This window comes from Vicugna pacos, unplaced genomic scaffold, assembly GCF_048564905.1.
Source record: "Vicugna pacos unplaced genomic scaffold, VicPac4 scaffold_77, whole genome shotgun sequence".
Classification (NCBI taxonomy): Eukaryota; Metazoa; Chordata; class Mammalia; order Artiodactyla; family Camelidae; genus Vicugna; species Vicugna pacos.
In genome coordinates, this window is record NW_027328758.1 from 497346 (window position 1) to 525077 (window position 27732).

At 42.8% G+C, this 27732-nt stretch overlaps 1 long non-coding RNA gene across 1 annotated transcript; it reads right to left on the reverse strand.

Annotated features, from left to right (window-relative positions):
- Positions 1-2825: 2825 nt before the first annotated feature.
- Positions 2826-27636, reverse strand: LOC140694661 (uncharacterized). The gene is made up of 4 exons (XR_012070246.1): positions 27495-27636; positions 25940-26109; positions 4905-4960; positions 2826-3050 (listed from the first exon to the last, which is right to left on the reverse strand). It is a non-coding gene; the product is annotated as an uncharacterized lncRNA (long non-coding RNA).
- Positions 27637-27732: the final 96 nt, after the last annotated feature.

Genomic DNA, 27732 nt, shown 5'->3' on the forward strand with positions numbered 1-27732 from the left:
CTCAGACACAGTGCCCTGTGCAGCCAATAACCTCCATTCGACCTTGATCATCTACCTGACACGCCTACCAGGCTTCACCATACAGGCAGGAAAGCTGGATTTCAAGTGCATACAAAGCCACCCTGGTTTAAGCTGGACTGTTTATCAGCTTTTCCAGCATAAAGGCAGCCATGAAAGTGCTCACAGTTTGTACATGAGCCACACTACCTCTCTCCATCTGTCTCCCCACCTATACTACTTAGCTATGACCATTTTGAGAATCTTGGAAACAAATTTTTAAAAACAGAATAGAAAGGATTCTGTAACAATTACTTAATATTTGCAATTTTAAATGACAAGTAACAAAGTGAGTATTTACAAATCGAATCTGCCTTCCTAGGTGTCAGTTTTAACAGTTATAAAATACAATAGCAAAAAATTTTCACTTACAAAATTAACAAAAACATCAACAGTAATCTGGTATAAACTCAAAAACAATGCCCATGTTGTACATGGAGAAAGTACAGGACTGTACTGAGGGGTAAAGTAAGAGGTGTGAATGTAGAGAGATCAACATATTTTATGGAAGAAAGCAGTTTTGTAAAGATGTACTTTTTCCTAAAGGTAATTCAAAACTTACTAAAAAATCCTATGATAACCCTTATCTGTTTTTTCTTAAGTTTAAAAATGTATTTTAGATTTCTTCAGGAGTAATAAAGTCATAATACTAGCCAAGAAAATTAGGGATGGAAGAAAGAATCAAAAAATCGCACTGTCAGACATTAAATTTTTACAATATGTAAGATATAGCACTGGAGGAAGAAAGTATGATTGACAGAAATAAACCATGAGCTCAAAAAGACTGTAGTATACATAAGTATTTTGTACAGGTGGGATTTCAAATCAAAGAGCAAAGTGTGAATTCAATAATAGTCCTGGGACAATCAGAGAATCACCTGGAAAAAACAAATTCTTTTCCAGTCATAATGACCCCAATAAGAATTACAGAAAGTGATGTAAATATTAGAAAGTACTAATAAGAGCAAATACAACTCTTTGCTCATATCAATTCAGCTTCTCCTCACTATGACAAGTACCATTATCATCTCCATCTTAGAGATTAAAAAAACCTACAGAAGAAATTTATACCATTATAAGAAAGCATTTCTAAGAATAATATCAAGAATAAAACCCAAAAAGAAGACATTTACTATCTTAAGGTTATTTTGGGCCACAACAAAAATGAACCTACTGAACAAAATGAATGGCAAGAAATGACAAGGAAAAGCTCTGTGATACATGTTGATGAAGACAAGGGGCTAATGTTCATAATATACATAGAGCTGTCACAAAGCAACAAGAAGCTCCCTCACTTAAATATTTGCAAAGGACAAAAGGGATCATTCACTTTTTAAAAGTCAGATGGCTAATGAGTGAAAAATGCTCAATACTTCACTGGTCATCAAATGCAAACTAAAACAATGAAAAAGCACTTTGGCTCATCATATTGCCAAATATTTTTCAAAGATATGCTAGCTAGTGTCCATCTGTGGGATAAAAAACTGTGAGAGATCTTTTTGGAGGACGACGTGTCAATGAATATGTAAACTCTAAAAAATGTGTGTCCACACAGACTCAACTCCACTTTTAAGAATCGTTTCGTATAGAAACAAAATCAGTTCAAAAAGGTGTACTCATCAGAGCATTTACACAGCACTGTATACAATGGTGGGAAGAAAAGCTGAAGTGAAATCATATCCAGCGATAGAGCATTGGTTACATAAGTAATTCTACATCTTTTCATTCCCCACTGTAGAAGGAATTTCTTGAGTCTCTTGAAAGGAGCCTGTGATGTATGTAATTGTCACATCCACGGACTAAATTTTCAGAATCCTTAACTAAAGGAATACTTATACAAGATCACAGGAATGTTTGTACAAGAAGGATGCCAGTCAAACATCCTTTCTGACAGAGGAAATTGGAGAAAACTTAAATGTCCACCATCAAGACAATGATGCCGTAAATGAAGGCGAGCTGTGGGCACTAAGGGGCCGGTGTTTTGGCGTGGCCCAAGGCCTTGTCCACAGTACACTCCCACCAAAGTTGTCCTTAAACAAGAGACCAAACCTGCACATCAGGAGACCCCTCTATCTGAAAGGACCGGGTGATTCTGGAGTGGGAGGACGTCTATGATATACACTTGAGTGAATAAACCGAGCTGCAGAATACATATAGTATGGCCTTATTTTTCAATAAAGTATATATACACACACATATACATAGATTTCTCATATACGCATCTGTATGTACGTGTGTATATATATATAGCATAGGCATAAAGTTCATGATATACATACTCCACATTGTCAGCAGTTTCTACTCTCAGGAAAAAAGGGGAAGGGATGTAGCTGTCTTTCGGTACAACCACAGTTCTCTTTTCAGTATATCAGTTAAGTATACTTGGAATTTAAAAGTTTATTTAATTCCGAAATAAAATGGATGATGCCTCCACAAGACACAATGCTATACTGGTCATTAAAAATCATGCCACGGGAGATAGAATATTGTAGAAAAACGTGTAATAAGCCGAATGGAAAATGGAGGTCTCCACACAATAAACAGGCACAGATTGCTCACTGGTTTTTATGACAGAGGTAATACACACTGATGAAAAGAACAGAAAATAGATGTTAAAGTGTTTATTATTATCTCTGACTGGTCAGACCAGGATAGACACTTTTGCCCCTTTTTTCAGACTCTTATATTAAATACACATTATTTTTCATCTGGAAAAAGCATTTTTAGATGTCTAGTAAAACACATTGAAAAAATGCAGGAGTACTTACCGAAACAAATAACTAGGAGACACCGCAGCAGAGTCACACAATGTAGAACAGGCGATCCTGAATAACACCACACAGTTACATAAGGACCCACAAAGTGAGAGCACCTGCTGTAACAGGGCGCGGCCCCCTTCTACTTGTCAGTTGTGTCTTCAGGGCTGAGGCAGTTCTGAGCACGGCCAGTGTCAGTGCTGGTGTCTGGATGGATGCTACTGGAGGTGAGGGCACCTGCAAGCCGAGAGAGGAAGAACAGAAATCATCCTCTGCTTTTTCTGTCTTGTTTCATTGTTACTTTAAAAGAGAGGCGTAAATAAGATAAAGAATCTTCCCTACTGAAATTTCAGTAATGAAACCGGTTTTAAAGTGTTCACAACTTATATTCTGCCTATAACTGTCTTTTCAACAAAGCATCATATCTATTAAATGTTAATTAACTCAGTTAATTAACTACCTGTTGAAACCTTTTAAAGAACATGAAATGTACTATGTAAAAACACCACGTCTGCAGTGACTAGCCCAGCTACTTGATGGCAGTGCAGTCAACCCCCACCATCCCGTGGCCCTGAGCTCCTGATGCTGGTAAGAGAGCACGCTGCCGCCTCAGATAGAGAGGCACGGTGAAACCATTTTCTGAAATGTACAGCACTGACAAAACATAACTGACAATTCCCAGGCTCCTTTGAGGCTGTCATTTTCTGTTTCTGGCCAACACCCGTCAATGAGCAGAACCACCCCATTCCCGAGCCATGGGACTCACGTGGGAAGCAGGTTTGGAGAAATTTCCAGGTATAGAATGTAACCAACTATACGTAGAACTCTCACAAAAGAAAAGATGCAATACTCTGGTTTTGGAAGACACTCAAAATATTCTCCTAAGCCTTAGTAGATGGAAAGGCTGGGCTTCTCCTCAGCCACTTATTTATTTCACAGCCAGTTAGCATCTCCCACAAACCCTGTTTCCCTGTGTCTGCAGGGAGACTGAGGCACACTGCTGCTGTCGATCTTATAAGTCACAGGGCAGAGGTGTGTGTCTCACGCCTTTAACCCTCACACAGGGTCGCTTCCTAGCCTCACTGTCTGAACTTGGCCCCATTTTCTCACCTGTTTATTTTGGTATCTGTTCTTCTGTAAGCTGCCTGAAATGCTCCTTGGAACAAGTCAGAAAAATCAGTGGGTAGATAAATGGACAGATGGAAAGGTGAACAAAAGAAGAAAGAAAAGGGGAAAAAAAATTTCCTATGTAAAACCCTCTTGTAGTCAGGGAAGAAAACCACCATGGAGAATTGTGAAGAGGCAGGTAGCTTAGGGCTGTCTCCTGGATTCCATGAAAAGTCACACCAAGAGATGAGAGGGTAGCATTATAAATAGTAAAAAAAAAAAATTAGCATGAATGGTTGAAAAATATATCTACAATATGTACTTTATAAAGAATAGATTCAAATCAACAGGGCCCAATAACACAATCATTGGGTATTCACTGAAGTGAGAATCCCATCTCCAAACCACAAGGCATCCCTTCGGAGCAGAGAGTCAACACGGGGCAGTCATGAAACCGTCACCACAAAAGCTATGCCATCCTGCACTTACGAGGAATGAGCAGCTGTGCTCGGGCTGCCCACGCGCGTCATTTACGCCCCACAGAACCTCTACGGGGGGGGGGACGCCTAGCGAGCCCCATCTCTGCAGGACAGAAAACAAGTCCAGGAGAGGCTAAGCCGACCTACCAGTTCTCCATCTCACAGGACTGGTCACTCCAGAACTGGACTCGAACTCGGACCCACGTTTGTAACCACAGTACTACCGTAATTTATGTGCTTTTTGTGTGTATAATACATTTGTTTCTGGCATGAAAGGATATTTAATTAATGTTCGGTTGTTTTGTCTATATCATTAGCTCACAATTTTTATATTTTTGAACTGTACTCTTTTCCCCTGGAGAATGAACGGAAAGAGCAGGGGTCAGAATGAGGTGGGGCTCCATTCTTTATCTGTTACCTCATCTCATCCAAGTCCCCAACCAGGGAGAAGGAGCAAATGTTCTCTTCACCTTTTAAAGATAGTTTTCCAGTGATGGTGACTTACTCAACTCCAAAACCAAGGCTGGAGAAAGGCACATGCAGCAACCAGAGCAGTATCACCTGTAGGAAGGCAAAAAGAGCTCAGGGGAGGGCTCAGGGTGTCAGCCTGATTTAATTTCATTCGATAAAAGAATACCACAGTCTAAAAATACTAGCATGCAATGGATTTGCCCTTTCTTGACATCTAAAACGTTTCCACAGCCCACATGTAAAATTATTGTGAACTAGTGAAAGGAAGAGCCCACAGACAGGGAAAATCAATGCCACAGACAGGCTGAAACACAGGCTGGAGGAAAGGAAGAGAAAGGGCATAGTTAAGAAGAGGGGAAAGGCTGGGAAAAAGACATCATCACAAGGACTCTCAAGCATCATCCAACAATCATATAATCATTCATTCAAGAGAGAGTTACTGACGTCCTATTTTGTGCAAGATTTTACAGCGGGCAAAGAAACCGCAGCGTCCATGGTGACAGCAAGTGGCGGGGCTATAATACAATTCTGATCCCTGTACCTTGCACACTTTTACTCAGTATAAAGGCAAAAAAAATAAAATAAAATAATACTATGTAAACTCTACGCATTTTCTGAAAAAAAATTAAAGAAGACCTAAATACCTGGACAGACAGACACACCACACACATTCCTGGAACAACTGACAGCGCTCTTGGGATGGCAGTGCTCCCCAGAGCGATCCGTATACTCAACGTGGTCTCGATCACAATCCCAGTGGGCTCCTCTGCAGTAACTGACTAGCTGCTGCTACAATTCATATGAGATTTCGAGGATCTCAGTAACCAAACCGTACTTGAAATAGAAGAAGAGTTTGAGAGGACTTGTAATTCTCAATTTCAAACCTTACAACTGTATCTCCAGGTGAGATTAGAGGCCATTTTTAAGTTATTACTGAGTTTATCCTTATTTTATAAATTCTGTAGCATGAATATACCTGTTAGAATAAGAAAAATAAAAAGTAAGCTATATTTTAAAACATGCACACCGATTCATTCATTGAGAAAAAAATATTTTAACTATAAAGAGGTAAACACATATCTAGTGAAAAAGGACTACTTAAAAACAAGTGTGCATATACAATTTTCATAATTTGAAAACTGAAAAGCACAAACACAAGTTTCTAGGGAGACTGGTGAAACATACTAATAGTTATTTTCAAAACTTCTAATTGAACAATGAAATCTCAAGAAAGGCAAAATCCTAATTGGCAGCCAACTGCAAACACATGGAGAGCGAAGGCCTAGAAATCACAGCACCTTTAACTCTGCTACTAACTCAATAGGAGAGGAAATTCCTCACTGAGGGGACAGTGGAATCCCATGCATAAGACAGGATACACAGTACAAACTGCAATATTATGGGGAGTGAATTTCTTAGAAGAATTCTAAAGTTACAACATTGATGAAACTGTATAAAAACACTGTCAGACAGATTAAAACACACAGTCATATATATTATATAGAAACATATGAAGTCTGCTCCCATGTTGCATAGAAATACAAACATATTAGCTCATTTATAGGCACTGATTACTTTATCACAGTTTGAATATTTCAACTAAAACAAATAATCAATACTACAGTCCTCTTGTCAAAGCTACATGATAAGTTATTCTGCTAAGTAACCATAAAGTGTCTAAGATAGATCTAAAATTAGTGAAAATGATCTTTGTATGGTTCCTTGAATTCTTTTAAAAATTCAAAGCTTAATTTTAAAGTAGATCTGAGCAGTATTTCTATATTATCTTTTCCCTTGGGAAATGAACAACACAGTCTGTGGTCAAAATTCTGTCCTGACAATGATTCACGAGCACCGTATCCTCACAAATCTGCTGGACAGAAAGGCACTATCCAGACACTGTGATCAAACCAATGAAACACAAGAAAGACAGTGACCCTAGCCTGGAGGGCTTATAGTCTGTGTCAACACCGGAGTTTTTATTTGATTGGTTTGATTGGGTAGCAAAATAAAATCAATCAAATACTTTCTTCTTTGAGCATTCTGTAAGTCATGACTGTTTTAAGTGTCAAGAGCAGGAAAGACTTAAGCATGACTTGATTAGGTCAACTAGCAACAATCATCACTGGAGAGTGAGTAATAAAGAAGTTATCTGACAACAATGCTTCTGCCTACATGAGACCTAAAATAAATCTACACTGATTTCCGAAAGGAAAATGAGGAGATGTGGTCCCAATGAGAAAACAAACTAACAAGAAACCAAAAAAGGAAAGACGTTTTCATTAACGACTCCAGGCAGTAGTGGAGCATGGTGGTGAAGAGCACAGATGCTGGGGACAAACATGAGGGTCTGAACTCCCACAGCACTGGGTAGCTTTGACACTGATATTTCAGTGAAATTTTCTGCATCTCAGTCTCCTATCCATAGACTGGGGACAGCAACCTCACCCATCTCCTAGAACGGTCCTACAAATTATGTTATTTTATATATACAAGTTTAAATAAAATAACTCAGATTTTAAATAATACCCCAAAAGCACAAGGAACAAAGAAAACAGAGATAAATTGGAGTTCATCAAAATTTAGAAATTTGCTTCAAAGAGCACCATCCAGAAAGTGAAAAAACAACACACAGGAGAAAATTTTTCAAATCATTTATCTGATTAGGAATTTGTATCTCCAAATGTAAAAAAAAAAACAAAAACAAAAAATCCCAAAAAACTCCTAATCTCAACACTAAAAAGGCAACTCAATTAAAAGGTGAATAAAGGATCTGAAAATGTATTATTCAAGGAAAATATACAAATGGCCAATAAGCACAATGAAACGATGGTCAATATCATTAGCTGTAAGGGAAATGAAGTCAAAACCACTAGGAGAAACCGCTTCACACTCACTACAAAAGGTTATAAGAAAAAAAAAAGAGTAACAAGCACTAATGAGGACACAGAGGGAGCGGAGCGCGCAGCCCTTGCTGGTGAGGACATAACACAGCTTGGCCACTTTGGAAAACAGCCTGGTAGGTCCTCAGAGAGTTGAACATTTGGTTTCTGAATGACCCAGCAATTCTGCTGTCTGGGCACACACGTAAGAGAACTGAAAACAAATGTCCACATAAAAACTCCTAAAGGAATATTCACGGCAACACTACTCATCACAGCCAAAAAGCAGCAACAACCCAAATGCCTATCACGTGATGAATGGGTAAACAGTGGGGCCCAGCCATACAGTGGAATATTATTCAGCAATAGCAAAGCATAGAGTAATGACCCATGCCACAACGTGGACAAACATTGAAAACGTTACTCAGTGTGGAAGAATTCAGTCACAATAGACGGTTCCACTTACAAGAAGTGACTGGGTTTACATGAAATGTCCAGCACAGGCAAACCCACAGAGAAAGAAGAGTGGCTCCTTGGGGCTAGGGGAGGATGGGGAAGATGGGAATGACTGCTTATGCGTACGGGGCTTCCTGTTGGGGGGATGAAAATATTCTAAGATGGACTGCGAGGCACAATTCTGGGCATAGAGTAAAAACCGCTGTACACTTAAATGGGTGAATTGTATTAAAACTTTTAAGAAAAAAAGCACCTCGGGCCAGTACATTCCATAGTAATGCAAATTGCTAACTTTTGTTAGAGGAAGAGGAAACTGCCCTCAGCATGAAAGCACGAGATCAGCAAATGTGAGTTAACCGAAATTGGACAAGAGCATTTCACTTGAAACAGTTGCTGAGTGTACACGAAATATTCAGAAATACGAAAATCAGTTTGACATCACGAAGAAGCATTCTGCTTCAAATGCAGATCAAGTATTGGGCAAGCCCAACAGCTACAAAAGTACAGAGAAGAAACTTGTTTCTTAAAACAAGCATCAGAGCCAACAAGGAAATCATGGTGAGGAAAGCAGGCGGCCGAAAATCTGGAACAGTTTGCTACAAATAATTTCTCCACTGAAAATTTAAAAATAAAATGAAACTGATGAAATGCTCTGTTGACCTCACGTGAATGGGCTTCCTACGGTGCTCGAATGTTGGGTAACCCAGATTGAAAGACTCAGGGAATCAGCATGGCTCCTGGGAGTCCCCAAAGGACTGCCCACCAGCATGCTGACCACCATCAAATCTGCCAGCGTTATACAGAGAAAAGACCAACTTCTGAAAGGCACAGGAAATGTTGACAAGGGAAGAAAAGGCTGCAGTCAGTCCTGGGACAGAGGCCCTATGAGCAGAGGCCAGAAGGCTGCAGGTGAACTGCAGTGGCCCTGGGGCAGGAAGGGACCACTAGGGAGCAGATCTCAATTCTCTTCTCTCTCTCCATTTGGTAGGAGAGATAAAGCCTGCATCCTTCTCACCTGGAACTGTGGGTTCTGGCTGGCAGAAGTCTTACCCATACGGAATGATTATTCAAGACTCTGTGGAAAAAGTCAAGAAATCGAGAGGGAGTAGGGAGTCAACTCCAAGAGGCTCTAAAATGCTCCCATATTTATTGTGTATAATCAAAGGAAAAATTCATTAACAGTTGTGTGATAGTAAGGAGGAACTTCGGGAAAGACAGGGTGAGGCAGAGATTTGTAGAATACACAATGAGTACAAAGGATTAGTTTAATTTTAAGGAAGTAATGGGGTGAAGGGAACAAGATACATTTTTAGATATGTGAATTACAAAGCAGACCACCAGACCAGCCAGGCCTTGTTTTGGGGATAATAGACTTTCTAACAGCACATAAGCCAAGCGTTTATAGCTGAGGGCCTCGGTCCTTGCTTTGCAACCAGCAGAGTGCTATCTAAAACTTCAACTATGCAAGCAAAGCATTGTCTCTGCTTTTTAAGGCAAGGAGACTGGAGTGAGGATGCACAGAAACTTGCTTGCTAAGCAGTTTCTAAGCATATTTTTCTCTTCTTAAAGTTCACAGGCGGCTGGGGTGTGTTACAATTTGTTAACGCAATCATGGGCTCCCATATGGAACCATTATGGAGGACAGACTAGGATGACAAATCCTGGCTGTCGGTCTTTTCCTGCCAGCTGCAGCCACTCTAGCAGGGACTAGACACATCCGTGAATAACGATCCTACAGAACCACCCACACTCTTTAATTCCTGGTGCTTGAAACTTAATAGTAGCTCTACACAACTTACCGAAGAAAAGTTTCAGAAATAAAAGTTATTACAATCCCTTTATATCTCATAATATTACTGATTTTTCTGATTGCCCTAAGCTGTTTCTACTTAGTAAAGCACCTAATTCTGCAGGTGAATTCAGTAATTCCCATTGGGCATATCTTGCCAGCTTGGGCTCACTAACTTCTATTGGTCAAATACCGATAAACTTAATTGATTTCCTTGTTTATCAATTTCAGCCGGGAGGAGAGGGAGTGTCACTCTGTTCCTCAGCCCAACCTCAACACTTTTCTCATCAACTCAGGTGTCCTGAAAACAAAACAAAGCATTTGTTTCCCTTCCAATCTTTCCACAAACCCAGCAGGAAACATCAGCCTGGAGAAAGAATTCAATACAAATGTTAAAACAAAAATCTATAAACCTGAAGCAACTCCATCTCCGAATCATGATACACAATGACATGAGAGTAAGTGTGTCAGGCACAAAGCATGCGGGAGCCTGACCACCTGATTTCTATTCTTCAAAGGAAGGAAGGTTTTCATATTTTTTATTATAATTCTTGGTCATTGTTTCTGATTATGCCAAAAAATAGTTTATGAAGTAATTATGCACTGCAATAATAGACATTTATTGTATCAATTACAGAAGGCATTCAGAGGGGTAGGAAAACCCACCTCTGTAAAAAATACAAAATTTCTTCCCCTGTTAAGAACACGTATACAAAATACAACAGAGAATTCAAATTCTTGTGGAGAGGAGCAAAAGTCACAGAACCAAAGCAAAGTCATTACAATGAGTCAATTCAAAATTCACTGGACAAACATGCTCAATGCATTCAAATAATATTAAAGGCACACTGCTAACCATTCACTTAATGATCTGCAGGCTAGAGGAAGAATTTCCCTCTTTAACAGACAAAAGAAATCAATAGGGTGCCCCAAAAAACAAGGACCAAAGAACAATCAGGTTTTTTACAGTTCTGATAAATCAGCATGTTCTAAAGATCAAAATCCAGAAATTTTAAACATTCATTCAAACCACAATGAAACAAGCACGTAAAAAAAAAAAAAAAGAAACTAAGCTCATAGATCATGTACATAGATCAATGAGAATTTCTTGTACCGCTGGAAGAAAGAACAGGCAATAGCCTTTTACTTGAAAAATAAAACTACTTTTAAAGATAACTGCTAAAACACATTTCATCATTCATGTTGCCTTGAAAAATCTGAGGCACTTGTATCTGATCAGAAAAGCAATTCTGAGTAATACTAGGTTACAATTCAGTGCCAGTTTGCTTTAGAAGAAAAGAGAAATGAAAAGCTACTGTTTCTCATATCCTGCACAAAGTGTGTAGTGCCTCCTTGCCTCTTTCTCCTCCCATTTTCCAAGCTCATGCTCCCCAACCCTTCTGAAACAACTATGAGAACCTCTTATTCCCAACAATATGCCAAATGACAAACAATATCAATTTATTTGTGTAAATATATGCCTATTCCTTGAACTGGAGGAGAAAGGTATCCGAAGTCTATATGGAACTTATTTCTACCTTCCTGAAATCATACACACATACGTTCACACAGGCACAGACACTTACCCCTGGATTACTGGGCACATCACAAGCTTAGTACTTACAACTTCTAGAAGATAACTTTTTAGTTAGTTTAAAATACAAAACTGTCAGCTTTTGAAAGCCTTGATCATCTGCTAAACCATCCAAATACGAAAGAGACCCAATTAGCCTTCTCTGTAGAATGTAATTTCCCTTGATGGCAAAACAGACCCTAAGGATTACTGGATCAAAGATTCATGTTTATCACTACCTATGATCGTTTTTAAGCACATTAACAGATTCAGAAATTATTTCTCAACAACAATTATTCATATTGAAATAGCATACGTGTTCAATTGTCTATACAGGGACTAGGTAACTTGATGGTGTTTAAGAGCTATTTTGTTTATTGCAATAGTTATTTTCAAGTGCAGACAAGGAGGGTGTGTATTACTCAGTTGTTGAGCACCTGCTTAGGATGCACAATGTCCTGGCTTTATTCTGCAGTACCTCCAAAAAAGTAAATAAAAATAAGTGCATATTTAAAAATAAGAATACAGTTATAAAAAAATGCAGACTAAAAACCACTGCAATCTATGTGCTACAATTATACAAAAAAAGTGTTTCTATCAAATATTGACTATATGCCAATCACAGAGACAACCACAAGTCACACCTGACAACCATCACGTGTGATTCTCAGCAACCCTACTAAGTAGACACGGATGAGAAACCCGGCTCTGCGGATGAGGAGACGGAGCTCGGAGGAGCCGGGGACGCTGACCGTCCTGCTCCCCGTGACACCACGTCAGCCCAGGGCAAGCGCTGACGGAGCTGCACTGAGGGGACACCCAGCTGCACGGAAGTTTGGGGCACTGGGGTGTCCCAGAAAACACTCAAAAGTGTTCAGTGGAAAACCAGCTCAAATATATTACACTGTGCCGCATCCTTTAAAAAGGGAAAATGACTGAGACCTTTTTGATGCCTTCGTGTCCTTTCTGCCATCATCAATTTTTGCATTCTCAGCGTGACCAGTGATGAACTGGACCCCAAAGGAACTGCACTCAGATGGAAGAGATTTTAAAGTTATTTTATGAAGTTTGTAAGACTCTGTCTATGCCTCACACAGGCGGTCATCCATCACTTCTCACCTGTGTGGGCGTACCACCTGAAATCACTCCTTTCTGCTTTTTAAAATCCCTTCATCTAATCCAGACTTTTCAACAGCAAAGAAGCAGCTCAACCACAGACACAGGACAGTTTTTCACCAAACGGACTCGAACAGCCCATCAGACAACCTGGAAGCCCTTTTCTTCTGTTAAACCCACTTCCAGGTACTTCATTATTTTCTGATTGGTGGACTTGGCCTCTGACTGGCCTACTCAGAGAGCTCCCAGCCTCACATCCGGGGGTGGGAGAGGATCCCGCTGTTGGGGGAAATCAGTGCGGTTGGTGGAAATCCTCCAGCCAGGTCTGCTCGGGTTGAAGTGCCACAACGTGCTCAGAAATTATACCGTCAGCACCCCTGGGCTCCCATGGACTGGTTTCACATTAACCAAACTCATGACACACTGATGAAAGAAAACCAGAAACTTACCTTATTAATGTAACAGAAGATGTGACACTATGAACCAGACTGAAATATCAGAGTTCAACCATGAGTACATTTTCTCCTCCACCGCCCAATCACGGGCAGGCAGTCACATGGCAACCATGGACAGAAGCAGAGCAGGAAGGGATTCTAGATTAACTCAATTGACTAAATTTCTGTTATAAGAACTGATATACTGCCTGGAAAACAATTAACGACAATCACAGTGCACTTTCCGTGGACAGTGGCCGAGATACGACTATGAGCACCTGTGTAACTCTCCTTTCCCTGTCCTTTCTGGGCTAACTTATGCACAGGGGTACATAGATTCAGGGATACAGATAACGCTAAACACCCAAAGCCCATCTCTGGGATCCTCAAAACCAGACAGCAAGGGTTTAAATACCAGCTCTGCCACTTACTAGTTCTGTGATTTTGGCCAACTTACTTACCCTCTGTATGCCTCAATTTCCACATTGTAAACCTGAGACAACAATCAAATTTTCCTTACTCGCTTGTTGAGAAGATTGAAGGATTCATTTCTGTAAAACTCTCAGAAAAGAAAGTAGCACACTTTTGGTGCTCAACAAATGTTAAATTAATATCAAAGTGATTTACAAGTCTGCCTTCTTATCATTTATGTGTTTCCTGACTAGTCTAAGTCACAAAGAAAATCCTTATTTCTACTTTTATAAACTCTTGGGGAGCACACTTCTCTTCTATCTCACCACCTGTTTAAACCACGGGTGGGGGATGCCTCCTAACCACTCCACTGGGCCATGGAGAGTGCTACTCCCTTCACACCCCTGGCACCTGGCCCACATCTAGCCCTCATCACAGTAACAGAGTGAGGTGTGAGTCTGGGAAGACAAGCAGGGCATTTGAAATCCTTCCTTTCCCTCCAGTGTTGGTCACCATTGGGAAGCACCAGCGATGCTCAGTTCCATGGCAGGAAAGCCCTGTGCATGAAGGGGCAGGTCCTCTCAAGGGAAGGCTCACTGTGGCCCAGAGCTACATGGGACAGCGTGAGTCTCTAATTCTGGGACACAGTGTCATGACATGCATTTCCCACAGCCCTGAAGTTCATGGAGAACTTGGCTTCATCAGTAACAAAGAAGACATTTATCGCCTGCCTACTCTTTTGTGTCATCTCTCAGTTGGCTGCTGGAGACAACATTTGTATAAGTATTGGATCTCCTTAGGCCCCAACATATATGAAGTAACAAATAATCTGTGGCTTAACGTTGGTTAAGGATGACTGTGTAACAGTTCTTACTCTGTTGATGCTTAATTATGGGTATAGGAAATATGGAAGCTCCTCAAATATCTTTCATCATAAAACCAGATTTTCTTATTTTCCTGTTTCTTAGTAATTGCCAAAGATTCTCAAATGATGGCTTCACACAAAACAGCAGCTAAAGTTTTTGAGCCCTCTTGACATACCCACTGTGGTAAATTCTTTACATAATTTCTAATTCTCACAATTCTACAAAGCAGATATGAATGTCCCCATCTCACAGACGAGGGAAAATCTCAAAACGAACTGACTCAGGCTCACATGGCTCAGTGGCAGCGCGTGCATGCAAACCCAAGTCAAAAACTACACCCCTTCGTAAATGCACCAAATCTCCTACCACCAATTAACACACAGCGGCGGGGTCAATACTCAGGGAACTCAATACACTTTTCAGCTTTAAGGTGCTCCAGAGGCCGCTTCTAGCTGTTTTATAAAATCCCGGATCACTGGTTTCTAACACTGGAAGACAAGACGAATTTTGCCATTGTTTGCAAAGCAAGTCTGAAATGTTCACAGTGACATGACAGAATAAAACTAAGATATAAGCAGAATAATTTTTCCAGGTAGACAGACATAATGGACATTGGGCTATTCTGAAACATTAAGCAAAGGAATCAAAATAAAATAACGTTGTTTAAGCCTTCTTTTACAAACAGGAAAATCAAGACTGTAAGAAAGTGCAACAGCGCCACCTATGGCTAAAAAGACCTTCCAGGTTGCCGGGAAAGATGCAACAAAAAAATTGCCTGTAGGATCAGAAACGAGAATCAGATAACTAAAAGCTTATGTAGCACATACTGCACTTTGCTTCCGGGGAAGGGAGGGGTATTCAGTATTTAATCTGATATTGCTAATACTCCTGAATATAAACAGAAGACATAGGCTCATGGAAACTCATCTTAGAAGAGGAAAGATTCCAGTCCAGCCACTTCATTTTGCAGGAGGGGAAACTGAGACATGGGATCTGTCCTCCTGGTAATCGGCAGCAAAGCTCTCCTAGGCCTCATGTCTTGCACTGTAGCAAAAGCACTGTACTAGGCACTATATTCATAAAAGTCATGTTTGTATTTTTCCAACAGTAGGTTATCTAAGTATTTTGCAAAGTACTTCTAAAAGAGCCAGGATATCATACAAGTTTATTGAAATACAAAAACATTTATTTACATAATAAAACAGCATGAGCTTTATTCTATTAGAAAAGTGACATCTCAAATCAATATTTTGATATTTTAAACCTGTTAAGAGTACAGGAAAAAAAACAAAGTTTTCTTTAATCGCAAGAGAAGCTTATTCCTTAAAAATGATCAATGTGGATTTTACTAAACTTAATTGATCTGGTCAGAATCCCACGAATTTAAATGTCTGAGTGCATGGTTACACGACAACATGAATTCTGAGTTGTAACAATACATATTCTGTGTAATTAATCTTCAAGGTCATCTGATTAAGGTAATTTAACTAGTCCCTGTCTCACTAGAATGATACAGATTTCATTAAAACTTCATACTACATTAAAAAAAATGAATCCTTCTTAGTTTAAGCCATATTCAAATATATCATATATATATATTGAATATGCATCAGAAATAAGAGAAACTCTTTAGTATTCAGAGTTGATCCTTCTAAAATATCTGTCATTGTGACAGCACACTTTTATTAATCACCTCTTGGGTTCTTTGTATACAAGGCGTCTAACTCTCACAGTCAGACAATTTAAAAGATATTACTCAAATTTCACAAATGAGGAAACGTACTTAAGCCATGAAAACAACTTACATTTTCATCAACAGGAAAGAAAAGAGTAAAGATTTTACTTACAATATTCACTGACAATCTTTTCTTCCATATTAAGACTACATAAAGCAATTCAGTCTTTGTAAGTATTTCTGTCAATAAGGGCCACTAGAGAAAAACAAGTAACATCATTAGCACTGGTTGGACTTTCAAAGCCCACTTCTCTTTTGCACTATAATTATTTTTAATGTTTGGTTTTCAGTGCTTACAGAGCAATAAAATAAAAAAAATCAACTTTTCATATAATTACCTGAGAATTAAACATTTGTGAAAATGTACAATTTTAATTTATGCCACTCTGTCTCACATTCTCAATGGTGTCTCTCCTTTGAAGGCCTCATCAGGCTGAGATCACTAAAATCGGCCATTTATGGAGCCACAGGAGTAAGGGTAACCACTTAATGGGAGGCTCATTAGAGGAGCAGTTGAGAATGCATAGTGTGCAGCCTGGATTCCAGCACCGAGCTAGCCACCGCCAGCTGCGTGTGATTGGGGACAAGTTGCTCCATCTCTCAATCCCTCAGCTGCAAAAAAGGAGACACTGATACCTACCGTCAAACACCTGCTATGAAGTAAAACACGAGGAAAGCATTTTAGACTTAGGTAGGTGTCCACTCAGAGCGAGCTTGGTCAATATGATGATGAGGATGGCTGTTAGTAAATTAAGCTAGACCACAAAGGAGAAATCACCTTAAAGTAGAAACATTTTTAGTCAATGAGCATTCCTTTTTGGATGGATTGCAGAATATTCTATTGATTTTTTTAATAAAACAAGTTTTGCCCATTAATTATAGATTTACAGGTTCATGACAGGTCTCCAGATAAAGAATTAGAGGCCTCTAACCTCTGAATACTAAGAAAGTAAAGTTTAAAAAAAATTACGGGGGAGATTATACCTCATTTTGGAGAGTATGTGCTCAGCATGCATGAGGCCCTCAGTTCAGTCCCCATTAACTCCATTTAAAAACTATGTTTTTTAAGAAATGGAGAATTAAAGCAAAAAGATGGAGGATTACAGAATTTTTTAGAGACCCATCTCAGATTTTAGATTGGGAAGAAACCATCCATTTCTCAGTAGAAATCTTGAGAACTATGTAACCTGGATCTGAAATGTCTAGTCTTCTAACATTATTCATGAATTCATATTATCAAGTCTTAAAACTACCTGATAACCCACAGTGGTGATACTGATCATAAAAGCTGCTAATGCGGATCGAGCTCCGGCTAGGACTGCTCTGTTCTGACATCTCTGCCCCTGAGGCCTCACCAGGCTGAGAGCACTAAATTCGGTCATACATAAGCATCTCATGTAAGTCCTCCATTTGCGTTTCTCACTCTCCCCTCACCACCCCCTCTGAGGGAAGCACTGTTATCATCTTCCCCACCTGCAGATAAGGCCACTGAGGCACAGAGACTAAACCAGTTCCAGGTCACAACGGCATTAAAGGACGTCTGTATTTCTGCTGTTTTGCTTTTGACAAAGGAATCTGAGATGTCAATTCAAGGGAGACTGTTAAATAATCAAGTCTGTCAGGTCTTCACCCCAAAGAGCAGATACTATAAATTCCTGATGTAGGATGAGGCTGCCGACATAAACTGACTCAGCTTGAAATTAATATCCAAGATGAAGCAGCGGATACACATAAATATTCACGACTGTCAACTCTGCTCACGGGTCTGGGCCCTTCACTGCCTGAAGGGGGGGGAAATCCCCACCCGTGTCCGGGAGGGAAGCGCGGCTCTTCCCGGGTTCACCCAGGCTTCACGGGCTATTACCCCCCACAGACTGGCCTCAACGATTAAAAGCTCCCAAGATTTTTACACCATGCAAAACTAAAAGACATTTCTGCAGATGGAGCACTTCCTCAGGCTTAAATCTTTTTTGCCTACACTCAGCAAGGGGGAAAAATGAAACATGATTCTACAAAGTCTCTGGCCCTCAACATTCACAGGAGTAGAACGGCCACAGCACAAGATGACTCTTGACATGGCAGGATGAGAACAAATTAAAGCCGCCCTACAACAGGCACAACCAGACACAGCGCTCAGCAGTCTTCTGCACACTCACGGTTGTGCAGCCCTCACCACCATCTATTTCCAGAACACTTCATCACCCCAAAAGAATCCCCCTTTCACTAGCAGACACTCCCTAATCCCCCTCCACCAAGCCCCTTGCAACCATCACCTGCTCTCTGCCTCTGCATGTGCCTATTCTGGGCATTTCAGATCACTGAATTCAACAGTATGTGGCCGTTTGTGTCTGGTTCCTTTCACTTAACGTGCTGTTATCAAGGCTTGTCAATTTTGAAGTGGTATCAGCATCTCTCTTTTTTTTTTTTTGGAAAACGTTAAAGATTATTAGAAGGTGGTAAGTACTATCAAAAAGAGTAGAGTGGAGCATAAGTGATTGGGTTTCAAAGGGAAAAGGGCGGGTTGAACAGTCAGGGTGGACTTTCCAAAACAGGCGGCCTTTTTCATTTTCCTCTTTTTTTTTTTCATTTTTATTCACTCTACATGTGAATAATGTTCCACTACATGGAGATACTACATTCTGTTCATCCATTCAACAGCTATGTATGGACGAGGTTCAGAAGAATGAGTGTAAGTGGTGACTAGCAGGGATGGCATTTAAGCAAAGGGCAAGATGTGCTTTCAAAAAAAAAGTCAACCAACAGAGGCACAAGGAAATTCACTGCGTTTCTGAGCAAAGTGCATGCTTGCTTCGGCAGGATTATCGCGCAGGGCTGGGGCGGATATTGGCAGGAATCACGGTGTGGGAGTCACCTGAGAAGACTCCTCACTGCAAGCAGCTCAACCAATTCTCCTCCCTCATCCTGTATTGTTAGAGCAATGTTTCTAGGTTACTCTTATTTCAAGTAATAGCAATTTACTGCACATCTGAACATCTCCATCAGACCGCATTACCTCCAAGCCACAGAAAATCATTCACTGACCAGAGCAGCTCCAGGATATAACGGTGATGGATCAGGGAGTCTTGCAGCATTCCAGCCTGCAGGCACAAACCCCATATGTGCCCTGGTGATGTCCGGAAAATAAAATGCATGGAAATATCTCACTGCTGGTACACGACATCTGCCCTCAAATTGCCCCAAAATCATGCTGGCAAAGCAGTACTCAACACTCTCAGTACAAAAAAAAAAAGGTAAGAAGGAAAATTAAGGCTCTTCCATTGAAAACCAGCAACCATCACTGCCAGTATCTGAGCTGGAATTCTCCTGACTTCGAAAACCACTGCGCATTTACTTTTCAAACGTGAAACTCATATATATATTTCACGTAGATGATTTTGCAGTAGGATTTTTCTTTTCAAAGTTTCCAGTTGCAAAATTAGCACAAGAAAGTTCATGCTTCAGGTTTAAAAAAAGTCAATTATCCTCCACTTTCTTAATTTTGAACTTACTATTATTTTATAAATGGGGCTATGCTGCGGATTTTAAACAAACTGTTTGATTTCTGCAAACAAGACCTTTATGATCTCACTATTTCAGAGCAAACTAACGATTCTTTGAGAGGTGAGGCCTGGGGGGCTCACTAACAGCTCTTTAAATACTGACAAGGATGTGCTATTAAGTAATGCAAAGGCTCTAACTCCACAGTAGCTCAGAAAGCAAAGAAACTACACCAAAAACTTACTTAAACAATTTTATATATTCCTATTCTTTTGAATATTAAATTTCTTAAAAGATATGATTTTTTTTTGAAAAAGACAACAGCTGTATTAAATTTCCTCTCACCAAGCAATCTTTATCAAGAATAAAAACCCCTTTGGAAATCGAAATGACAGGACGTTTCTAGCTAAGTGAACATCCAGAACTGAACACAAACTTAGATCCTATCAGATCTCACTCGAACGAGCTCAACAGCATCCTGGGCTACCCTGGAAATTAGCTCTTCCAAATTTCCAAATGGAAATTATCAGTTCCAAATGTTGGCTGAGCTAAGAACATCACACAAGGCAGGGAAAGAGTGAAGAGGAAAGTCCAGCTGGCGGCCTCCATCAGTTTTCTTGCAGCCACAAGGTTCCTCTAGGGTGGCCCTGCTAACAAGGCCCCCCATAAAGAAATCCGGCATCCACACTGCCCCTGCCGTCCCCAAGCAGCCCCGACGCCCTTCTCCCAGCCTGTGAATGGTCTTCTAATGATCCCCCAGTTGGTGGCACCCTCCACCTCTTCCCCGCTTCACACACACACAAAGCCAAGGCAGCCTTCCCAAATCACAAATTTGATTACATCACCCCACTTCAAGCCATTCAGAGGCTCCCTGGTGGAATTCTATCCCCACCCCAGACCTTGCTCGCCCAGCCTCACCTCAGTACCCAGGTCCCCAGTGACCTCAGGGGCCCCCTGAACTGCTCCTACTTCCCACTTGCCTCCAGGCTCATTTTGACTGTTTCCCAAGGAAGCCTTCCCTCCCTCCAAAATCCACAATTTGTTCCTCTGTTCCTAGAATATTATAGGCTTAAGTAAACTTCTGACAATGCTAAGCTCTCAAGAAGCAAATACATTTTGCTTACTAATGTGGCTACATCCTCTCTCCCCTAGACTCAGAGAAGTGCGTGTGTTATGAATAAATAAATGACGGGGTGAGTCTCAAAGTGACAGAGATACCTACTCTCGCCCGTCCCGACCCTTCTGTCTGTAGAATATCAGAAGCAAAACCAGAAGTACCTTTCCTGAGGGTCACTTTCTGATGACACCCTTCACTGTATACTGTGTCAGTTCTAGTAAAACCCAAGTTCTTCCAAAGCCCTCCACCCCAGACTCTCTCCAGTGTCCTCCCCAGCAGGGGCACCCTCCACCCTGGACCACACAGGGCACTCTCCCCGGGTCCCCACGCCAAAAGCCTCCAAGCGCCTGCCAGGGCTGCACCTGTGACCTGAGCCACATTCTTGACTCCTTCTCCTGGCTGATTCTTACTCTGTCATCACAACTGAATGTAGAGCACATTTCTTCCAGGAAGTCCTCTCTGATAATGTCCTTTAGGTCTTGGCTGGGCTCCGTCTACAGCAGCAGTACATGGTGACCAACTGGGTAGTTGCCCCCTCCTTTGAGACCACGAAATCTTGGGGGCCACGTGGAAAGGAGTGAGAGATTGCAAGGGGGCTGGGGGAAGCCAAAAGCAAAAATCACAGCCCAAGTCCCAAATTCAAGGACACTTTCTCAGAAAAAATATAAACTATTTCACACGTGTGCAATTTGGCTAATATTTTTGTGGCTTGTGGACAGCAAGAACTTGGTGTTCTAGTCCAGAACCAAGGTTACATGCAAAGAAATGTATACATTCATATCCAAAGGAAACCAGAGCTGCTCAACAACTGTTTGCAGTTAGAATTGAAAGGAACTTTGATAAAGACAAACTCTCTCACTCTCTTCTTTCTTTTCTGGCATCATATAATTTTAGAAGTATTTGCGAGACTAAGAGATGGCTACAGCCCGTGATTATGCACTGGAGTTTTTGAGGCTGAGGAAGCCCAGATTATATTCACTGTGTAAATGCAATCACACCAACACACTGATAGGTGCCGTGGTGGCGGAGCTGATGTTCCAAAGCAGGCAGCCTTATGCTGTAAGAGAATACTAAATAGAAAGGAAGAAATGCAATGTCCTCTACTCAATTTCATTTGCTATATGGGCCATTAACTGATAGTATATCTTGACTAATGAAACCCAAAAATAAATTTTCAATGTCGATTTTCTTCATCTGATCGCTTTATGCTAACTTTGGATATTAAACCCTCACTCCATAAGTAAAGCTCAGGCTTATGCTGCAGCACAGCTACAGCCTGTGGGAGAAAGCCAATCAAGGGAGAACTGGAGAGTTTCCCTTCAGAAGCTGCTAAGTGTGGTTTTGCACCTGTAGGTCATTTGCAACCACGTCATCGACCTAGGAGTAAGACCTAACCTAACATCTGCGGGGCGAAAAGCACTGCGGTGCTTCAGAAGCATCAAAGAACGCTGAGCTTTGTGAAACAGTCCTGAGGCACTTAAATCATACTTTTCCTGAAATGCTCCAAAACTGACCCACTTCACCATTCCAGGTTCAACAGGGAGGTACCAGAATTAATAGAGAGTACATGCCCTTGAAGTCTGACAAGGCCATGCTTGAATTCGGCTACAGCACTTACTAGCCACTAAACGGACAAATTTCTGAACCCTTCTGAGAAGGCTTTCCAATCCGCAAAAGGGGGCTGCCACCGCCCACCTGGGAGGCATGGATGTGAATGCAACACGCAAGTAGGGCGGCCGACTGGTACCTGACACGGGGCCTGGCTAGTTGCCCTCCGCTGCCCTTCTCCCCCTTTGAACTTACACTGTTCCCCCGGTAAGGATCAAGCCCCCGGTACAGACGGCCCGTATCTTCTGTGTATCCCCGGATACATGCCTTACCCTTAGGAGGCCAGAAAAACAACTGCCTCCTCCCAAGTCACTATCAGTGTTCTTAAGAGTCTGGGTATTTTTTACTCTATTTTGCAGGGAGAGTATTCGAGAACTTTCCAAGCACCATTCTCCAGGTTGGCACCCCTCACAGCGCCCATCCCTTCTCACCTCAGATACTTTGTATGATTGCCTTCTGTTCATGGGAAAACAAGTCCGGTAGGGTGGGACTCCATAGGCCTCCCTCCCTCCCTCACAGGTGAGTGTGACTACCTTGTCCCCACTCCAAATCCAGCTTCTAAGAAGTCTACCCTCCCGGACCCTGCAGCCTCTGCACCTTCCCAAGACACACACATAGCCATGACCCTCCCTTCAGATTTCTTCCTGGCTGGCCCTGCCCACCGCCCGGCCCCTTAAGGATAAACGCCATTAGTCGAAAAATCGCAAACGCCGCTGACTGACACAGCAAAGCTGCATGGTCTGGGCTTTCCTCCAAACCAGGCACAGCCCTGCCCCCCACAGCCTAATTCTGCACCTCTCGAGATGATCTAATTCACATGCAAGGTTGTGAACACCAGCTAAGAATGACGACTCCCAACGTGTGTCTCTAGTCCGGCTCCTTCACCTGAGCCCCAGTCTCATAGACACCAGTGTCTCTTTGAAGTCCTAACTTGGATGAAAAATGGCACCTTAAAAATGCCTCATGTCCACCATTTACTCTGGAATTCGATTCCTGGCATGTACCTCCCAGACTCCCCATTTTAGTAACAGCCCCAGCACCCATCTATGTGTTTGAGGTCACATTCAATTTCCCCTGTTCCCTCCCCCCAGCCCTGCCCTGGAATCTGTCATGTAATTTCCTTCACTAAGCCCATCTCAAGTCTAGTTCTGCAGGGACCATGGCAGAAACCCCACAAGCTCACAGCATGGTGCAGTGAGTCACAGTCCTCCGTAGGTTACTCCCTGGAGGGGGAGGCATCTCCTGGCACGGGTCACCTCAGAAGGCAATGGATTCTCATAAAGGAGGCCCAGGAGAAGTTCTCACGTGGTCTGAGCTTTGAAGGGCCCGAGGTCCGGGAGAGCTCCTAATTAGCAGACACATTTGCTAGTGAGCAGGTGAGGATGCAGGAACTTAGGCAAGACTGTTCTCACTCCGACCCCTGGGCTCTCGGGAGCCACGGGAAGTGCCTGTGTCCAGGGTAGTACAGCCCGGCCATCACAGATACCAGTCTGCATTTCCCAACCTGGACAGCATAGACTCCATCTAATTGCGACACTTACTTCTGTTCTGTTCCCCACCCAGAATGTGATGGACTCATTCAGATATTCTGTCCTGACCCAAGCGAGACAAATTCAGTGAAAAATGAAGTGTCCACATTTGGACCAGAGCATGAAAGGAGCAACAATGTCTCATGGTCAGCATGATGGCGGTGGCCAAAACCTTCCACCAGGTGAGATGAACCATGGTGGGGGTGAGAATCCAAGGTCCTAGGTCGGCCAAAGCATCTTCCTTCACGGTTGACTGGGGTGTTGGAGACTGACTACCACAAACTAACAAAGCCGTCAGTGGTGGACGTCAACTGCAACAGACACGGATTCAGCTATTTACTGCCAACATGGGTTAAAAGTAAAGGCCACAGCAGGGAGGTCTGCAAGGCTGCTGAGGCAAACCACAGACCCAGCTGTGAATGCCCACTGGCTGGATCAGAGAGGAAGCTACGGCCCTTTTTGCAGTCCCTGTGTCCAACAGATCCAGGTGAGCCAGGTACTTAGGAGAAGGCCATGTTGTCCTGATACTCAGAAAAGCCAGCCTCATAAAGGGAACAAAAGAGTGGCATGGATTTTAGACCCACTTCTGCCCCTTTATGAAGGCAAAGTAAGGTAAATGGCACGGGGAAGTTGAATGCAAAGGAAAAAAAACTGACTGCTTCCTCCAACAGCGTCCCCTGCAGCTGCTCCATCCCGAGCCTGCCACTTCCTCATCAGTGACCGCTGGCGAGGAAGCGCCGTCACGCACGTCACACAGCGACAGGCAGGAACTGCGTGCCGAGCACGTTTGTGTAAAAGCAGGAATCAAGCAAGGTGCTGCAGACTTTGACTTTCCAAGTTTAAATTCTCCATGAAAAGAATCCCTCAGCAGCCGCCTTAATCAATTCGCATCTCACTTCTTCAAAACAATCAAAGAAGTTTAATAAGGGCGCATTTGTCACCAAATATAAGGAGGACCAAACATGTCCCTCAAAGCAAGGATTTTAACAGGTATCAAACACCAGTGGGTGATGTGCTAACAAAGCAAATACTCCAAAAAATTAGAAATTAAAAAGATGACTAGGATAATACACGGATCAAGGCATCTGTTAAGTTTTTGCTTTTTAAAGCGATGGAGACAGCACGGAGGGCGATCTGGCTATTCCCAATGCAGGGTGAGCACAGCCCACATTTTCAGAAGCAACAACATGCTCACTGGGCAGTACAAGAGAAAAATGAACGAAGAAAAAGGAGAAGAGGAACAAGAGATAATTAAAAACACACAAGAAGAAAAATGATTTTTACAGCATGTACATGAATTTACGAGAGTGTGTGAGGCCAGGGACGCGGGGACGGTGAGACACACCCTCACCTCCTGCTCCAGGGGAGGCAGGGGCCTGAGGGGAGCGGCGCTGCCGGGGGACCCCAGCGTGGTCAGCGCCCCTAACCAAAACTCCACCTACATGCGTCTAGGCAGCTTTTGAGCTACAAACTGTGGTCACATTTCAGGCTCACTTCCACCACAAGTAACAGGAGAGAATTAGGCCCTTCTCCTGAACCAAAGCAATGCTTTATAAATTAATGACTGTGGAATAGAAAAAGCAACAATGGAATAAAGTGACTGGAAGAGAATGTGCTTGACCCGAGCTCACTGGTCGCGTTAACTCACTGACGTTAAGATGCTGGCTGAGCCCTTATGGTACCAAAACAGAAAGACCCACAAGGAGGGAGGTTTAATGCGCTGCTGTATTTGATGCCTGGAGCCATGCGTGGTACACGAGGTTCTGGGTAAACAATGGTGACAGTGTCTTCCACTATGGGCTAAGCACATATCCAGCTACTCCGCCAAATCCCAAGGGCAGCCTTCAAAAGTCAAAATCAAGCTGACATTCTCTGGTGTGTTTTTAGACTCAGAGCAAAGCAGTTGCTGAGCAAAAATGTCATCAGTGCCTCCTATGACAAAAGAGGAGGCACTGGCCTGGGGGCTGGGGAAGGGCTCCGGGCTTCGACTGCTCACCCACCAGTCTGTCCAGGGGGAGAAGGTGGTCCCTGCTTATGTTGCACCGATGCACCTACCTTGACTGACGCCTTGGGACTCAGCAGGTGGTGACAGGTTAGGTGAACGGAGCCAGCCTTTGTGTAGCACAGTGCTGGCAGCTATGATCTCAGCAGTGCCCAGGTTCCCAAACCTGACACCTCATCTCCAAGGAGAAGAAGGGGAGTGCGGGCATGTAGATCACAGGGCCCTGTGAGGACAAGTACAGATCATGGACACGACATGACTTGCCCCTTCCTTAAGCCATAGAGGGATGTCTGGGAGGAACATAAAATTCATCCAGAGCCCAATAGGCACCTCACGCAGGTGGGACTCGGGTCCCCTCTGCCTATCACCCACAGGGCTGGTCTCGACATTCTTTTTATCAATTCTCTGGCATCTTCTCCTCCAACTTACCAACAACCAGAAAGTAGAATCTGATCTTAGTTACGTTCAAGAATCACAGAGCACCGCCTCCACAGCGGGCCCGGCAGCATGTACCAGGTCCTCCGACCGTCACCTGTGGGACCGCCATGAGCGATCTCCAGACTCAAGGACCGAGGCCGTAGGCTGGGGGGACACAGCTTCGCTCACTCTCCCCAGCAAAGGGGGACCACCTCTCGGCAAAGGCATCTCACCCTCTTCTGCATGAGGGACAGCACGATAGATACACGGGGAAACAGAGCAGAAGGTGGGCAGCCCAGAAGAGCTCGTCTGCACTTCCAAGGCAAAGTGGGGCCGTTGACTTAATCACAGTGACAAAGTGAGAATGAGCATTTCTCTGTTCTCTACCATACTCCGTGATACGCCTTTCCCTGCATTAGGAGTTAATTCGGAAGTCCCTGGCAGTGTTTCTGATATCCAAACCTGGCATGGTGGCTGTCGGGCAGGAAGAGAGGGCCTGAGCCGAACAGGTGCTGGGCCTGGGGGCAGGAGACACTGGCTCCAGCCCCAGCTCAACCAGCGCCTCGTTCTGCCTCTCGGGATTCAGCATCTCATCTATAAACAAAGGGTTGACACTGTTTCAGGACAGGCTTCCCAACAAAAATGAAATGAGAGCCATGTAAAGAAAGTTTCCCAGTTGCCACATTTAAAACGGTAAAAAAAGAAACAAACCAACAAACAAAAAACAAATACTAGAAACAGATTTTAAGAACAGATCTTACTTAATCTACTGTATTTAAAATACTAACATTTTGACATGTAATCAATATAGGAAGTAACATGATAGTTAATATTCTTTTACTAGACAAGCCTCAGCGTCTGATGTGCATTTGACCTACAGCACGTCTCAACACAGACCAGCCTCCTCCCCAGTGCTCCTAGCATCAGTGACTGTGGCTACTCTATTGGACAGCAACTCCAGGGGTCCCACCAGTGGTCCTGGCTGAAAAGCGGGAGTAAGTGTCCACACTAACCCTAAAAGGATCTCTCTGAAACAAAGGCAGATTCACTTTTAAATGTCTGTAAACCGGCGGGCTGCCCCTCCCTCCCCCCTTGGCTACAAGACAGTCCTCTTCCTTGCTGATCCCTTTCTGGATGTAGGGAAGAAACCTGGCCCACAGCCAGGGTGGACTGGCCCCCAGGGAAACTTACCTGCTGTCTGTCTTCAGTCCCATGACGTCCTCCTTCTCAAACGGGATGCAGAGGAGGGTGATCTTGTCCCCAGACTTGTCGGGGGCCCCATCCAGCTACTTGGACTTGGGCAAGATGAGGAGTGACTCTGTGAAGCCCTCGATCCTTTTCTCCACCACCCTGCAGTCCTCGTAGATTGAAGGCCACGTTGGTGAGCGACTGCTCGGCTACCTCCCCATGCAGCACAAAGACAAAGAGC